The following is a 15,543-nucleotide window of genomic DNA, read 5'->3' on the forward strand; positions in this document are numbered from 1 at the left end:
CAGATTTGAAAGGTCTCACTTTACAGACATTGCTGCCTAACGTGATATATTTTATTTATTAAATTACTTTTTAGCTGTCAACTCTCAAAAAAATGTAGGCTCAAAAAGGTCAGAGATTCTGTTGTTAAAATTGTTTTATACACTTATATAACCTCAGCATTTTGAAAGTAGTGCCTGGCACATAGAAGACACTTAATAAATATTTATAGAATGAAAGACACAGTCAGAATAGCTTCCTAAGTGAATAAACATACACAGTACAGCTAATTCATTACATTTATGTGTCTATATAAAAACTGAGCCTCATAGGTTTAAATCAACAGTCCTTGGAAACTACAACATAATTAATATAATTCTTGGCTTTGAGGAATTTATAGTTTGGTTACGGAATCAAATCTAAACCATGAAATGCTTTTCTAATGTGTGAATGTAAAATAAGTAAGCAAAACATTATGTAGACTATCCATAAGACAGATTCCATGGGAAGAAAAGCAGAAAAAAAGCAATATGACCTTCATAGAGAGCTTCTTAAGGAAGATGGATTCTGAATCAGTCTTTGAAGCAGAAGAGTAAAACTTTCAGCATGGAGAAAAGAAAAAGCAAAGGAATACATAAGCTTTCAAAATCATCACTTACAGCAAGACATAGTAAGACAAGCTTGAAGGGAAATAAACTTGAGGGAAACCCATGGATCTGGGCTACAGAAATTTAGGGATGCTAATGATGCACACTGGGTTTCAGATGCAGGATCCATTAAGTGACTGAAGCCCCAGAAAACACTTTTGGGGTGTTTACCGTGTGCTAGAAATTATGTTAGGTACTGAATAACAGAAAGTCGAAAAAGTGAAGTCTCTGTTCCCATAAAGCTTACAGTCTAGTGAGAGAGGAAAAAAACATGGGAATAAATACAGCCCCCCATGTAGCCATCAATGTTTGACAGACATTCAATATGACGGCTCTAGCAAAGCTTCAGAGAAGATCATCCATTCATAGGAAAGCCTTCTGGGGTAGAGGCCCATGAGTTGAGGCTTTGATGAGCATATTTGGGAAGTTGCAAATAGTAGGCAAAAGATTCCATTTACTACCTTGATATGAACACCAAAGGACGTGGGGAAGTAACTACTGAGATCAAGGGACAGAAGAAGCCACATCTCAGAGGGTGTACCTTACAGAAAGGTAGGACACTGCTGGCCCAACAGAGGTCCCTGGCACACAAACATAGCAAGACTGAGAAAGACTGAGTATCCAACACTGGACAAAAATCTATGAGGATTAAATAAACAAAATGCAAGCTTCATAAAAAAAGTGGTATCTACCCCAAATTTTATTGAGAATCAGAACCTCACAGATTCAAGAAACACAACAAAAGCATTAAGGAAATCACATCAAGACATACCAGTTTACTGAAAACTAGAGATAAAGACACAATCATAGAAGAACAGGAGAGAAGACCTGCTGTCTACAGTGAAGGAAAACAAAGGACAGATCATTTTTCTTCAGAAGTGTGTGGTCTAGATGGAAGTCTGGTGATGCAGTACTACAGAGAAAGAAACAATTCTTTAGTTCATTGTACTGACCAGTCCAAAGAGGAAATGGCACAACCATCTCAGGAGGTGCAAAAAAAAAAAATGCTAGACAAAATCCTCTCCCTGTTTACAAGAGAAACTATGAGCATCCTGCAGACAGAAAGGAATGTTTATTACTGATAGAAAGCATCAAAAAGAAAAAAGAAAAGAAAAAAAACACTGCCCTGCTTACTACGAAAGACTCAAGTTATGTCCCCTTCTTTAGGGACAAGAGATGTGTAACCATTTTCAGTTTATATTGTTGTACTTAGAATTATACTTATCTTCTAAATGTCCAAGATAATAATAAAACAAGAAAAAAGTGACAGAGCATTTAAAATTAAAACTACTTTACACAAATATGACTACAACTGACTACCCATATAGAAAATTGTAGCAAATAGAATAAATAAGTAGACTTAGTATATTCTAGGATACAAAATTAATATGAAAAAAATCTATTTTTTGCATGTCAGCAGTGATTATGAAAATTGAGAAAAAACTGCCATTTACAATAGCTTTAAAATATGGAGTACTTGGAGATTGATTTAACAAAGTATGTGCATGAAAATCACAAGACCTTGAGAAGACAATACTGCACGCCCCCCTTGTTCTAACTCTTAGAGACAGCTATCACCAATCCCCCCCATACAACAGGATATTGGTTATTGACTTCTCAATTATTATTTGATTATGTTGAAATACTTTACCCAATATTTAGTGCTTAGAGTTTTAGAATAAAAGGATGTTGAATCTTAATAAAATTTATTATTTATTTTATGCATTTATTTAGGTGATCATATGGTTTGGTCCTTTGGTAGGGTTTTCATGTTATTGGTTAATATGTCTTGAACCATCCTTGCATTCATGGGATGAATTTCACTTGATCATGGTTAACTAATCTTATTAATGTGCTCTTGCATTTTGTTTGCTAGTTTTTTATTGAGGACTTCCTCATTTGTGCTCAAATAATTTTAAAGGAAAATTTTATAAATCAGAGGTTCAATCGAAGATTACTACATAAAAATTATCAAAATCACTAGACGCTAGAAAGGAAGTTAAAACAATGGCATGCAAATAAATACCTACTAAATGTCATAGTTTTAATGTGTTGGCAATATTAAGTGTCCACTTGAATTTTCATATAATGTTGATGAGAATGTAAAGTAGTTAGTACTAGTACTTTAGAAAACAATTTGACTGTTGCAGGATATTTGTTCACACTGACACTTCAAGATTGCTAATAAAGTTTACCTTGAATCAGGGGGCAGAGTCAGTGATTGACTGACTGGAATTAGCCATAACAATTTTGGAGGACCCAAATAGGGGGGCATAGGAAGATATGCGGAGGGGCTTAAAGAGACTCACAGACCTTTCAATCTGGGAAGTGTGAAGAGTTAGGGTCAGCTGATCACTCCTCCGCCGCTCTTTGAATCTATCAGGTTTTTTTTACCCCAATATCTGACTCCCGAGTTTTTATTGATATTGGAATAACTTAGATAAATGCTTCACTTGGCAGTTATCCATGAAGTTAAATAGCATACATTATAATCCCTAGCTAACACCCAAGATAAATGAAAACTTGTGTTCACACAGACTCATGTGTCAATGTTAATAGCAGCTTATTTGTGATAATAGAAACTAGAAACAGTCCTAATACCCATTACCATCAACAATTTTGGTAAAGTCACGTAAACAGTTCTGTCCCTCAATAAACAGGAAAGTAAAACAACCCTGTGGTACTTGCAATAAAGTTAGTGAACCTCAGAAACATTGTGCTAAGTGCAAAGACCCAGACCAGAGACTGTTAATTATTTATATATGTCTAAATTTATGTAAAATTCTAAGGAAAAAGAATTTTGACTGTGTATGGGCACAGGATGGATGAAGGGTGTGGGGAAACTCCAAAATACAACTGGGGAGCTCCTGGGGTGACCAAACTGTGACAATATCATGATTGTAGTGACAGATACACAAATATAAGCACTTGTCAATGTAGACTTTATATATATATGTGTGAATTTTATTTTCTATGATGTTTAGAATTTTTATTTTTAATTGGCATACAATAGCTCCTCATATTTCTATGATATTTCAGTACATGTATACAATACATAATTATTAGATCAAGGTGATCTGCATATTTTTCACATAAAACATTAAGCATTGATTTGTGTCTATACTGAAATAGTTACTGAATTGCTGTTAACCATAGTCCTGTGCTATATAGAACAAATAGGTTACTCCTTCCATCCAGCTCTACCCCTCTACCCACTAAGAGCTCTCTCCACCCTTTCCCCCACACTCTTTCCAATCTCTCAACAACTGCTTTTCTACTATCTGTTTCCTGTGAGAATATTTTGTGTAACTGTCACTTCAAAAATATAACTCATATAGCTTGATTATAAGGACTATTTAACAAGAAGACCTAATATCAGTCCCAAAATATGTTTGACATTTAATACAGAAGAAATAAGTAAACGAATGAATGAATGAATGGCAAAGCACTCATAACAGAATGCTTCATAAACAGCGTGTTTGCCTTAAGTTCTGAAATTACATCTATAATAGCATTATTGAGGTCTTTGGAGACTCACTGCAGGGCCCTGCTTTCTGGCCAGCTGGTTTTATACAGTTCTTTATAAGACATTTTACTTCCTAGAATTCTTTCTTAGCTTTGGCTTCTAGCCAGTAAAAAGAAAGAAAGAAAGAAAGAAAGAAAGAAAGAAAGAAAGAAAGAAAGAAAGAAAGAAAGAAAGAAAGAAAGAAAGAAAGAAAGAAAAAGAAAGAAAGAAAGAGAAGGAAGAAAGAAAGAAAGAGAAGGAAGAAAGAAAGAAAGAAAGAAAGAAAGAAAGAAAGAAAGAAAGAAAGAAAGAAAAAGAAAGAAAGAGAAGGAAGAAAGAAAGAAAGAGAAGAAAGAAGAAAGAAAGAAAGAAAGAAAGAAAGAAAGAAAGAAAGAAAGAAAGAAAGAAAGAAAGAAAGAAAGAAAGAAAGAAGTGCTTGCAAGATTTTTTTTTCCACAAATTTTGATATCCTAGTTACTACTCACAGTGCCTGCAACACCATTTCACTGATTGGTCAGATTCCAACTCAGACTATCCAAGAGCTTGTATCACTGTGTTTCTTTTGCAGTTTTAGATCCATATCTGGATGACCTGGGAATAAGGTTGGGTGCCACAGTGAACCACTTCATATATAATTCAATTTTTAATAACCCCAAATTGAGTCTTTTGTCTATTGTCTCCTCAAAAAACTAATTTTGGTTGTCAACAGAGCCTGAGCCAGCAACATAGATTCAGAAGTCAGCCTTTATTTTGTTTTTCACTTCTAAAAACTACTTAACCCTCTTTTCTTCATAAGAGCACTATATAGGTTGCACACATATACATCAATCAGAATTTCCAGGGCCAGTGAAATAATGGCTCCATGAGTAAATGGTCCCAATGACCTGAGTTCATCCATCGAACCCATGGTGGAAGGAGAGAGTTGACTCTTGGGTATTGTCCTCTGACCTCTACAGGCATACTGTGGCACATGTTCAATGGCACACATGCACACGCTATACACACACATAGCTTACACACATACATACATACACACACATAATATTTTAAAAAGAAAGAAAAAAATTGTAATGAGTTTAATTTAGTTCTATCACATTTTGCATCGTGAGGTTGAGGAACATCACGTGTGACGTTTGGCTTCTTTTGGCCATTTACACCCAGAAAGTATTAATAAAGAGCTAAGCAGCTGAGAAGACCAACCTTACTTACTTCCCTCACATCCACATCCAGGCTGACAACCTCCCCAGAAGCTGTGACTGACTTCAACTCAACTCAGTCTTACAAGAAGAATAAGGTATGTTTCCTGTAGTCACACTCGGTGTGTCACCCATAACCAAGCAGAGGTAGATATTAAGTGGTTACAGAAATTGAAATATTTGCTACTAGAAAATATCCTTCCTTGTTTAAATAAAAAGAATAGGAAACCTGACACATAGGTAAAGGGCCCTCTCCACAAACCCATATATGGTTGTCACAAAACCCATGCTCGAGGTGTCTTATGTTGTAGAAAGATGGTATCAGCCACACATAAAAGCTGACACTCCCTCGCAGGAATCGTTCAATCATCCATGTTAAAACTGCAAGATTTACACAGAGAATGATGGGACCTGACCTCCAAAGTAGATAAGCCTAAATTTAGCAACAAGCCATACATTTTATATCTGACTGAATTTCAGCAGAAATTTGAATATTTTGAGTTGTTCAGTAGACATCCAATTAAAATCTTAGTTGAAATAAATATAAGGTACACTACAAAAATCTCATCCCTCTGTGTCTGCTAGGTGGTTACAATTTGCATACTGTTCTCCCAGGTCATAGGTGATACATGGTCTCCTCACATAGAACCTTCCTTGTGTCCTATGCATTCATGTATACTACCCAAAGAAACTAGATGGGCACCCACTGTAAATCTGGATGCCCAGAAACCTAGGGAGAAACAGATGTTTTTCTTTCAAATATTTTTAAAGGGCATATGACAGTTTGATCTACTGACTGATATTAAAATAGAGGAAAACTGAACAGCCAAGTACAGGACAGAGCTTGAAAAAAATCAAAACAAAACACCTCTACTAGGAAGAACCAAGTCACACTGTAAACAAAGAATTCTTGGTTTCCTGTGTGGACAGTATTGATGCCAGCCTGAATATTTGCCAAAATGGCATTTCGAAGGACTATTTTCAGTGATTATGAATAAGATGAATTGATACAGTGCAAATTCAAGTCTTACCAGTTTCCACATTCCAGGAACTGTTACTACGCATTGACACCTACAATTCCATTTCAGTGATCAGCCAGTCTCTGAGAACGCGCAGCATTGTGTTTCTTCTGCAATTTAGATTCCTGTCTGGATGACCTGGGAATAAAGTGGGGTGCCATGGTGAACCACTTCATATAGTTGTTCAAATTCTAAGGTCTTTAATAAAAAAAAAACCCAGGGCCAGATATTGGAGTAAAAGCTGAAAGATCAATGAAGCAGAGCAAGCCACAGCCACCACCTCTTACCTCACCAACTCCTCAGCCTGAAAGAGCTACAGCTGAGAGGACTTCAGCCGAAAAAGTCTTTAGCTGAAAGGGACAATTCTGCCAAAAAGTCTTTCGTTCCTGTTTCTCACCCCTTATATACCTTTCTCCTCCCAGCTGTCACTTCCTGGGATTAAAGGCATGTGTGCCTCCTAGTGCTGCGATTAAAGGCGTGTGCCACCACTGCCTGGCTCTGTTTTCTCTCCTAGACCAAATCAATCTCATGTAGTCCAGGGTGGCTTTGAACTCACAGAGATCCAGACAGATCTCTGCCTCCCGAGTGCTAGGATTAAAGGTGTGTGCCACCACTGCCTGGCCTCTGTGTTTAATATAGCGGCTTGTTCTGTCCTCTGATCTTCAGGCAAAGTTTATTAGGGTACACAATATATCACCACAATATATAATTCAATTTTAATAACCCCAAATTGAAGCTTTTGGCTATTGTCTCCTCAAAAACCTAATTTTGGTTGTCAGCGAAGCTTGAACCATAGACTCATAAATCAGCCTTTATTTTGGTTTTCAGTAACAGATTCATTTGCATCTTACATTTTCAGCTAATTGCTAATGCTTTCTCAGATAGTTTTTTTTTTTAAACTCCATTGCAAAATAAATTCTTCTTATGTCCTGAAAAGAGGTACTGGTGAAGAATTTTCAAGGCCAGGGGTTTGATCCTCATCACTGCAAACATGTAAACAAAAAGTCCCACAGTTATTTCATAAGGACTCTCCCTTAATGCAGTGGTGCTTAATAAACGAACGAGAAAGAGAAGACTATGCTTTTGAGGGTAAAAAGATAAAACCTTTTGCATCGCATTCCATACTGGGAGAAGATACATTAAGATGAAAGCACCACTGGTTTCAAAAGGACTGATTGTGTTCACATAGCAGTTCAATAACCATTTCCAATGTAGACACTTTACTTGACTTTGGACTTTGTATGTGCGAATGAAGTGCTCTACCAATGATCTGCATCCCCAGCCATTTTTAAAAAGTTATTTTTATTTGATATAAGTTCTCTCTAGTTTCCCATGATGACTTACATTTGCAGTCTTCTTGCTGCAGTATCCCAAGTAACTTGATTGTTTTTTAAATTATTTTTGTGTGTGATGTACTCATGTGTGTGCATGTGTGCTGTGGGTATCTGTACCAATCCATGCATGCATGTGGAAGCTAGTGTCTCGTTCACCTCATTCCCTTGACAGAGAGTCTCCCAGTGAAGCCAGAGCTAACTGTTTTTAGGCTAGACTGCCTGGCTAGCAAGCCTCTGGGGACGACCTCCCTTTACAACACACCTTCCCATGCCTCTCTCACTTTCCCCATCCTCAACTTCCCTTCCCCCATTCCTCTGTGCCTTCGCCCTTCCCACGCTCTGGCACACTGGGGTTACAGGCATTTATGACCACGCCAGTCTTTCATGTGGGTGCTAGAGATCCAAAGTCAGCTCCTCGTGTTTGCACAGCAGACATTTTTACGCATTTAGCCATCTTCCCAGCCCCTTGGTCATTTTTTGTGTAAAACTACCAATAGGTCCATTGACTATTTTACTACAACAATCTCATCACTAAACTGTGGAGCCCTGCGGTTCTCTTCAACTTGTCATTCAATTTATTCCAGTAATTTCTTCCATCAAATAATTAGCTCAAGTATAAAACCATACTGCAAAAGAAATCATAAAATTCCATTTAAATATTTTGCACATAAAGTCTCTCACTACCCTTTATACAACTTCTTTTTTTTTTTTTTTAAGAAAAAGAACTGAAAGCTGAAAAAAAAATCAAGGAATTTTTCATGAATGAAATAATTTAGGGGTTATGGAAAATCCAGTGGCCTGATCGTATAGAATTTATTCATCTATCCTACATCTCAGGAAAGAGCAATGTTACTGTTTAGAGCTACTGGTTGAGAAGAACACGAACAGATGGAAACTGCTTAAATCAACAAGCTGCAGACCACTGCCTCCACCACGTCGCTCTTGCTCTGCACCTCCCACCAAGCAAACCAGACCCATAGCTGTTTTCACCGATGTGTGAGTCTGCTACACGGAGGTATGAAAAGGAAATGATACTATTTATAGATTAGTCTCTGGGTGTCTTTATATCCCAAAGAATTATTTCCTAGGGTGAATTTTATAATTTTCAACTCTGTTCTCATATAAAAAAAAATTATACTAATCTCTATTCCTAAACTACTCTGCTGTTTGCTTCAATCCAACAACCAGTTCAGTTTTGAATGTCCCCATTTCAGTTGACTACATGCGATTAACACTGAAAATAATTAGAGTGGCATTCGTGTGGGTGAATATGAATGTGTGACACACTCAAATGTAACTATTGGAAAACAGTGACATTGACATGGGAAAGATACATATAAGGGGAAGCAAGGCAAGCTGCTTGTGGCCTCCTCTAAAAGGAACTTTTACTTTTTATTATTTTCATTACTTTTAATTTGTGTGTGTGTTCATGCATGTGCACATCCCGTGCATGGTAGATGGACAGGTTCACATGCCATGGCACCTATATGGAGGCCAGAGGACAACTATCAGGAATTGCTTTCCTTCCACCAAAGATCCCAGGGACTGAATTTTGGTCATCAGGCTTACACAGCACGTGTTCTTTTGCCTGCCAAGCCCATCCTATGAGTCCCTTTTAGCTCATTTTGTCATGATGACACTGATAAGGTCATTCTGTGGGCTAGACAGAGTTGGAAGTGTCAACCAAGCGGGGGGGGGGGGGGGGGGGGGGGGTACTCCTGTCAGAAGTGTTTGGATACACTGAGTATCTGACCATTGGGTAGCATAAGACTATAGGGACCTGCCTCTTATGGGACCATTAAGTCACTGATTTCAAGTTTCTGGGAGAAGTGCAAGAGCAACTGGACGATGAGTAAAGGCATTGGTTTGGAGCCAGTTAAACCTGAATTTGAAGCATCAATACTCTTTACCTGCTTCACTTCAATAAATAACATCAAACCCTACAATAAGCTCCCTGGCCCCAGTTTCCTCAACTGTGGTTGGCAAATGATGACCTTGTAGGCCAAAGTTTCTCTCCCGACTGCTTGTTCCCAAATACTGAGCAGCCACTTCCCAAATAATTGACTCAGAGGCTTAATACTGCTTATAAATGCTCAACCGGTAGCTCAAGCTTATTACTAACTAGCTCTTACACTTAAATTAACCCATAATTCTTATCTATGCTTAGCCACGTGGCTTGGTACCTTTTCTCAGTGTGGCATTCTCATCTTGCTTCCTCTGCTTCTGGCTGGTGACTCCTGACTCTGCCCTTCCTCTTCCCAGAATTCTCCTAGTCTGGTCACCCTGACTATACTTCTTGCCTGGCTACTGGCAAATCAGCATCTTATTAAACCAGTTTGAGTGACAAATCTTTACAGTGTATAAGAGCATTATCCCACAGCATGACCCCTCATTTAAGAGATTGTTGTTAAAACTAAAGGTGACATACAAAGTCATTCACCATAGTACCAAGTCTACAGATGGTTCCCAACTAGAGATAACATGTACTGTTTCCTGTATTTAGTTATGGAAGAACTGGAGCCCTACACATATTTTCTAATCAATGAGCTTAGGATCTAATAAAACACAAATGACAAGGTAAGGGTTGACTATAGAAGCTATGGTGCAGAACTGGACACTGGGACAAGTTCCAGCAAAATATGAAGAACCTGGATATATGGACTAAATGGAGATCCTGGAGAGAATTGAGTTCTGGAAGCTGGACCCAGCAGCAGAAGGTAGGGAGCAGAGCAGCATGGTCCATACAAGCCAGAAACAACGAACAGGTTAATGGGAGAATCAGAGACTTTAAAAAAAAAAAAAAAAAAAAGGACCAGAACACTTCAAAAACAAAATTGATGACTCAATATTTCCTTGCATTTTTGCATATCCAGTTAAGTGAAGGAAAGATATGTGCTGTGGGATGGTCTGTATGTCAAATTACTCTGATTGGTCAATAAATAAATCACTGACTGGCCAGTGGCCAGGCAGGAAGTATAGGCGGGACAAGGAGGAGAATAAAACTGGGAAGTGGAAGACTGAGTCAGAGAGACACTGCCAGCTGCCACGATGACAAACAGCATGTGAAGACTCCGGTAAGCCACGAGCCACTTGGCAAGGTATAGATTTATAGAAATGGATTAATTTAAGCAGTAAGAACAGTTAGCAAGAAGTCTGCCACGGCCATACAGTTTGTAACCAATATAAGTCTCTGTGTTTACTTGGTTGGGTCTGAGTGGCTGTGGGACTGGCAGGTGAGAGAGATTTGTCCTGTGGGCCAGGCAGGAAAACTCTAGCTACAAATAAGCAAATAAGCCAGAAAGACCAGAACTTTATTACAATAACTTCTATTTGGGGCTACAAGAAGTCAATATGTTTATGCAATCAACAGATACCTATTCAAATACCTACAAGCAGGCTAGGAAGCCCCAGCAGCATACAAAAGACAAGAAACAGTTGCCAGTGAGAAAGTGATACTCATCCATCAATGACTTTCTAGGAATATAAATAAGCTTGAAGTGGATTCTTCCCAAATCAAGCTTCCAGTGAAAGCAGCACCTAGACAACTCCCTAATTTCATCTTCAATTTTAGCAACAATTAGAGCTCAGATGTGTTTGTGTGACGGAGGAAGGATGCATTTCCTAGGCAAGTCCTTTGCAGCCCAAGAGGTCAGACTTCTGGTGTAGAAACATTGTAATAGTAAGTGTTGTTCTCAAGTCCTGAGGTCTTGATGTTTTGTTACACAGCAATAGGAAATGAATATAGGAGCTCAGCATGTGAGATTATATTTACAGGAAAACAGAATAAAGATACACAAAGCCCAGAATTGTTGCATGATATTTTGTTTGTATCCTGACAAATAAAGCTTGCCTGGAGATCAGAGAAGCAGAGCAGCAGCCACTACAAACTTCTCACCTCTACGAATTCTCAGACCAAATGGGCAGGCCGGCCGAGATCCTGTCTCCATCTACCTTATATTCCTGTTTCTACCTCCCTAGTGCTGGAGACTAAAGGTATGCACCACCACTACCACCAGGTTCTGTTTCTCTTTCAGACTGGTTCAATCTCCTGGAGCCCAGGATGAACTTGAACTCCTGATTTTCCTGCTTCCTCCTCCCAAGTGCTGGGATTAAAGGTGTGTGCCACCACTGCCTGGCCTCTATGGTTAACTAGTGGCTAGCTCTGTCCTCTGATCTCCAGGCAAGCTTTATTTGTCAGAACACAAAGTATCATACAACACAGAATAAGCATTAAAGATGGCTGAAGAGAAATAAGAATCATTTTTTAAAACTCTGAATTTGAAATGCAGTTATGAAGAACAAGAGGGCCCTGTTGATTTGCAACCAGGACAGGTAACAGAGAAAAGCCTACAAAACAGCTAAACCAAGGCACTCACCTCCACCTCCCCCTAGAAGATAGCCGGGAGCAGTGTTTTTGTCCAGTCATTAACAACATGTGGTTTTGTCTAGAAGAGCCACAAAAACAGAGATGTCAGAGGTAGCTCGGGACCTCCACAATAGTCTCAAAACAACAGAAAGAAAAGGCCACTTCTCCCAGACATGTGGGGACCATGAAAGTCACCATCCAAGTCAGAAAATCCAAAAAGCAATCAATAAATGAAAGAAAGCAGTCAAAATAAGGTGAGATAGTGTCCATGCACTGAGACACACACAGTCACAAATGTTTCTCATGCTAGCTAAGTGTCAAGCATAAAGAATAAAGTCCCGTACTTAGAAATGCCCTGCTATAGTCTCAGAATACAAACACAAATAGAAGGTCCAAAATGTGGGTACTGGAGTTTTGGGTCAGGTTTTCTTATAAATATGAATTTAAAGTTCTTAAGACAATGTGACAAATCCATGGAGATCTTAGGGGAAAAAAATCATTTGAAGCCTAGTTTCCATAACCAGTTAATTGTCAATCAAGTGAAAGAATAAAATCAAGACATTTTTTGACATGCAAGAAATCTAAAAACTTCCCTCCCAGTTATATTCTATTAAAAAAAATCTTGCATATGTACTTCTGTAAAAATATGCCACAAAGAAAACATATGTCTCTCCTGTCAGTGACAAAAAGAAAACAGTTAGAAATTCACAAAAAGAAGCCAAATGCTTCATCACAGAGCCACTCAAGTATGAATAAAATTATAATGTAGCATGATTTCGAGTTATTGACTGACTTTAAAGGATGCCAGTTTTCCTTGATGCTTGAAGCATTCATCATTAAATGTCATATATTTAATGACATGAGATTACATTTCCCTCCCGGGGAGCCCCACCAAGCCTCCTCAGCTTTTCAGTGAATAATTGCACATAGCAATAAACTTCCAACTTCTCTTTAAAGGCGTCCAGCTTTTTCAAATCGACTTATATACAGCACTCAAAGACCTAATTAGAGTCATAAGCCACAAGACAAATGTTTCCACATCTTAATAACGTGAAAATTCATACAGAAGTCCAGATACTGGGGTGGGAAATAGAATTGGCTAAAGCAAGGTCAAAAAGTATTTTTTTTTAATTAAGCATTCTTCAAGTCACTGGGTTAAAGCTCATTAATGGCCTCTTCCCTCCCAATGAATGAGGGTAACAAAAAAAACAGATGCAAGTCAACGCCAAGCCCTGCTGTTGTTGATTTTTCAATACATTGGGAGCTAGAAACATCATCGGAGAAATCATTTTCTCCACCTGCGAAGCTCCCGCCTACTCCCAGGAGCTCCCGTGGCCTCACTGTCTTTCCCTTACCTCCTCCTACTTCTTTAGGGAACAGTAACAAGTCATTTTAAATTTTGATGCTTCGTGATCGTCTCATTTGTACAACCAAGTCTGTACCGAGCTTCCATATTGAAGTCTCACATACATAATAAGCATCATATTTCCAGAAAATGAAATACACCCTTGAATCTGACTAGCAAAGTGAAACAACAAATTCATTAGCATATTTGTTTTCCTTAGGATTTGCAACAGATAAACCTTAAAATCTCATTCTAACATACATACATACATTTAGTTCTTGTTCAATGGTCGGTAACGGGCTACGTCAACATCAGTCAAGGTTCATAGAGATGAGCTAACGGCAGCTCAAGCATCTTTAATACCTAGTTTTCAGATAGCCTAAGACATAGACAGCCAGGCAGCAGGTGACATAAGAGAATACAGGGTTGTATGAGGTATTATGGGATGCATCGTATCTGGGTATATGTCATTGTCCAGAATGTAGTCATAGGTTCACCTAGAATTGCAAAGGAATCTTAAAATATTAAATGTGATCTAATTAATTACCCAGGTGGAAAAGAGAAATCAGCTTGCCGGGCTGTCACAAAGAATATTATTTAAAGTGTTCTTAAAAATCTGGGTGGTGGCGGCACATTCCTTTAATCCCAGCACTTGGAAGCCAGAGGCAGGTGGATCTCTAAGTTTGAGGCCAGCCTGCCTGGTCTACCGAGTGAGTTCCAGTGAGTTCCTGGACTGTACAGAGGAAACCCTGTCATGAAGAGCCAAAATAAAAATAAATAATAAACTGTTTTTAAAAATCCAGAACACTTGCACTATGGTTACCGACTGACTCAGCTTGGTCTCATCATTTAGTCTGAAAGCATCTGTCTCAGTACCTTCCCTTGCAGGAGTAGATGTTTGAGAAAATTCTGAACAAATTAATTTTCTTGATTATATTCTAGTAGCAAGACAAATTAATGCAGCTACCAGAGTGAAAAATAATTTCCTTTCTCAATGGAAAGATCAAGCCAAGTATTTTGAACTGATCCTATTTTTTTAAAGTAACTGTAATACAATGAACTCATAATTGGTTATTCCAAATAATAGCTGAGCTAGTGAATTTCAATATTTGTTTTATTATTGAATGCACAAGCAATGGGAGAGACTGCAAAACGGGCACATTCTCTCATTTTCCTTGAGAGAACAAAAACATGCAGAAAATGCTTAATGATACAACACATTGGTAATTTTCTAATTTGCTACAAAAGCAGCGGTATTTATCAGGTGATGTTTACATGTGTATGCTGCAACAAACCATTACAGTAATGGCCCTAACTCTCATAAATCAACCAAACAAATATGTCCTCCCATGCAACAACGGCTACAGGGGTGCCTCAAGCTCCAGCACACAGAGCCCAAGGAGGGGATGAAGGAGAGAAACTGAGGGGGACAGACTGCACCACTGAAGCTGGTGGGAACCACTTGTGAGTTACAAATGCAAACAGTGGTAGAATGAGAAGTACAGATGAACAGATCCCAAGAGGCATTCACTGCCTTTTGCTGTTTATGAGTCGTTGAAAGAGTATCTATTAAACATAAACAAATAACACCCAAAATACTTTGAATATATGAGAAAATATAAGATATAAAAATTATTTGATAGCCGGGTGGCGGCGGCGCACGCCTTTAATCCCAGCACTCGGGAGGCAGAGGCAGGCGGATCTCTGTGAGTTCGAGGGCAGCCTGGTCTACAGAATGAGTTCCCGGACAGGCACCAAAACTACACAGAGAAATTCTGTCTTGAAAAACCAAAAAAAAAAAAATTATTTGATAAATACATGAAACAAACACCCTTTATGAAACAATGACTCTTTAAACATGACTATCATGAAGATATCAAGAGTGAGGGCCAGAGAGTAGACTGCTCAAAACTGTGATGGTTAGGACTACGTTTAGTAGTAAAGACAAACTCTGTGTCTTGATCATGAGTTAAGTGGCTATAATATCGTTCAGGACAAGATGTGAAGGACAGGAGGCAAGACACTGGGGGATTTGATGAGGATTATGAATATGTTCCTCAACACATGAGATTAAGTGATGTTGTTATAAAGCCATCATAGTCTCAAAATAACTCAAGTCAAAATTCATTTAAGGTTGGGGAGATGCCTCGGTGT

The 15,543-nt window shown here is 38.4% G+C and overlaps 1 protein-coding gene across 50 annotated transcripts in view; it reads right to left on the reverse strand.

The window, feature by feature from the left end:
• LOC128105112 (uncharacterized) overlaps nt 1–15,543 on the reverse strand; it is a 211,601-nt gene that overhangs the window by 154,948 nt on the left and 41,110 nt on the right. For 49 of the 50 annotated variants that reach the window (XR_008216259.1, XR_008216253.1, XR_008216237.1 and 46 more), the window contains exon 2: nt 6,357–6,482. The exons of the other annotated variant lie outside the window; for it this stretch is intronic. The gene's annotated coding sequence lies outside the window, so the exon portion shown is untranslated. The remainder of the gene's footprint in view (nt 1–6,356; nt 6,483–15,543) is intronic. 50 annotated transcript variants of the gene reach the window in all.

This window comes from Peromyscus californicus, unplaced genomic scaffold (assembly GCF_007827085.1).
Source record: "Peromyscus californicus insignis strain IS unplaced genomic scaffold, ASM782708v3 Scaffold_9__1_contigs__length_137607984, whole genome shotgun sequence".
Lineage (NCBI taxonomy): Eukaryota > Metazoa > Chordata > Mammalia > Rodentia > Cricetidae > Peromyscus > Peromyscus californicus.